We start from the raw sequence: 257 nt of genomic DNA, 5'->3' as shown, positions 1-257 counted from the left end.
AAATAAAATATACCAAGTTAATATTAATTTCAAAATAAAAATCCTAATATTATTTCTGGAATTTTAAATAATTTTAAAGTTTAAGGTATAATATTTGAATATCTCAAAATATTGAATTATATTTAAGTAAATATCAATTTCAAAGTATTTTATATTTTATACTAAAAATAATTTTAAAACAAAAATAGTATTTCAAATTAATATTAATTTTAAAATACAAAGATTAATTTATAATGATTTTATTATATAGAAAAAAA

This window comes from Dendrobium catenatum, unplaced genomic scaffold (genome assembly GCF_001605985.2).
Source record: "Dendrobium catenatum unplaced genomic scaffold, ASM160598v2 fragScaff_scaffold_133, whole genome shotgun sequence".
Classification (NCBI taxonomy): domain Eukaryota; kingdom Viridiplantae; phylum Streptophyta; class Magnoliopsida; order Asparagales; family Orchidaceae; genus Dendrobium; species Dendrobium catenatum.
This window is presented reverse-complemented; position numbering follows the sequence as displayed.